This window comes from Pyxicephalus adspersus, chromosome 1 (genome assembly GCF_032062135.1).
Source record: "Pyxicephalus adspersus chromosome 1, UCB_Pads_2.0, whole genome shotgun sequence".
NCBI classification, from domain to species: domain Eukaryota; kingdom Metazoa; phylum Chordata; class Amphibia; order Anura; family Pyxicephalidae; genus Pyxicephalus; species Pyxicephalus adspersus.
The window spans coordinates 29,238,053-29,240,078 of record NC_092858.1 but is presented as its reverse complement, the minus strand read 5'-3'; the positions used below and the strand labels follow the sequence as shown (position 1 = coordinate 29,240,078).

The 2,026-nt window shown below is 41.3% G+C and overlaps 1 protein-coding gene across 1 annotated transcript in view; it reads left to right on the top strand.

Moving 5' to 3' along the window:
• The window catches only part of TNFRSF19 (TNF receptor superfamily member 19), a 47,523-nt gene that overhangs the window by 934 nt on the left and 44,563 nt on the right, over positions 1 to 2,026 (top strand). The gene's annotated exons all lie outside the window — the stretch shown is intronic.

Sequence of the window (2,026 nt, the reverse complement as noted above, 5' to 3'; positions counted from 1 at the left end):
CCCGATGTTAGCTATGTCCCCCCCTGTCTAGAACCGAACCCTCCAGTTTCCTTACCATCCAAAAATCCGACACAGCACCCAGCAGGTTCAATGTATTTTATATATTACATGGTAGTGATTGCTCATGCTATCAACGGATCTGATTTATATTGGGGAAGATAGACTGTCATAGGTGAAACTGGGAGATCCAGCAAACCTGGAATTCTTAAAATTCATTTCCTATTAGATGGTAAATATTTTCAGTCCTGGACCAGATTCATTCCAGCTGGATCACTCAGGTTCTCCCATGGTTGTCTATCCTCCCCAGGCTTGGAGATCTGTAATCAATGTGTATAGTGCCATATAGTACACATGTTGTGCCGTGTATAGGAAGGACGAGCAGCCTGCAATGTGTTCATATATATAGCTGGTGGAAGCAATGTGCTTATTTACTAATAATATCTATAAACCATGAAGGAAAACTCTAATGCCCCTGTATGGATAGTATTGTCCGGGATATTTAAATCAACACTTTTTGTAGGGGGAGAGGGTTTGGATAGAGTTGGAAAGATTAAAACCGATTGGTCTTCTCCTGTGTCACTGTCTGTATTTGTCTGTCATTTGCAACCCCTGTATAATGTACAGCGCCGCCTAATATGTTGGCGCTATATAAATCCTGTATAATAATAATGTCAGATTTTTTTCCATTCATGTCCCATTGGGTAGATTTCTCCTATTTGCAAAGGGAAATCCTCTTACATACAAGAATAGGCGTTCTGTTTCACCCAAGATTCATACGTTTATTCATGTTAAATCCAAATAGAAAACATTCATAGACTCCTTTTTATTCTAATGACCGTTGTATGAGGATTTCCCTTACATGAAAAATACTTTCTCTTGATCTGTTGGATTTTTTTGGAGTGTGAGTGGAGATTGTGTAGAGCAGATTTCTCTTTCTTGTTACCCTTGAAATGATTCTTGAATATTGTAATGATTTTTGGGTTTTGGGGAACCCCTGCTAAAGCCATAGAATCCACCTTACATTGGTGGTCAGGGGAGGTAAAGCCCCCTTATAGATAGCCAATAAAGACTTATTGACTGTGGTCACCATTACATGGGAGGACCATCAGCCAAAGCTCATGGAACCTCTGGAGCCGCCATTCCCAGCCGGGGTTCCGCTGGATTTGTGGGGGTTCCTTGAACTGTGGCTGACTGACCTCCCATGTGGTGATGCCTGCATAGTTTTGGTGCCAGCACCACTTGGTGGATCCAGCTTCATGACTCTAATGGCGTTTCTAGTTGTTATAAAGGGGATATCCCAGCCACTGCGGGGTCCATTCATTGGCCACTCACTAAAGAAGCTTTTCCCACTGACCCCAATAAATTGGATTTGGCAAAAGATCCCAAGACACGGAAATTATTTTAGGGCTTGGTTAATTAGGTTTCTAGTTCTCTAGCCACCACTGCAAGGTCCATTCTTTCCAGTGGCCCCCAATTTAAGATGCCTTTTTCTAATAAAAAATTGGCTCAGTATGGCTTTTTCAAGAACCGAAAATTATTTCTAGGGTTGCCCAAGGTAGAGAAAGACTTCTTTGGAGGAACCCCAGGATTTCTTGTAATTTCTATCACCGGGATAATTGGAGAGAATGAAAGTCTCTAAAAATTTGCTGTGATTTCTTACTCTTATACCTCCCAACCCCATGAAGTTTTGGATCCAACACTCTGCTGGTTGTATAGAGCTGAGCTGCCCTGTATAGACCAGGCTGAATAGATATATTGTTTGCTGTCTATATTTGTATCATGGTGTTGGGTATATTCATATCTTGATTAGCTCAGGCACTTGGCACATAAAACATTGCTTTGATGTTCCTTCCATGGTGGCAGGAGATCTCTGATAAGGACCCCTATATGTTCTGTGTTCTCTATCTGCAGAGTCTGATTGCTTTGTACTTTTTTACAACTTCTGTATTCTTATCTGTAAATCTGGATGTGCCGGCTGCTACTTGAATTGTCTACAAGTATTTCTGTTCTGCGATGAAAGAAAGAC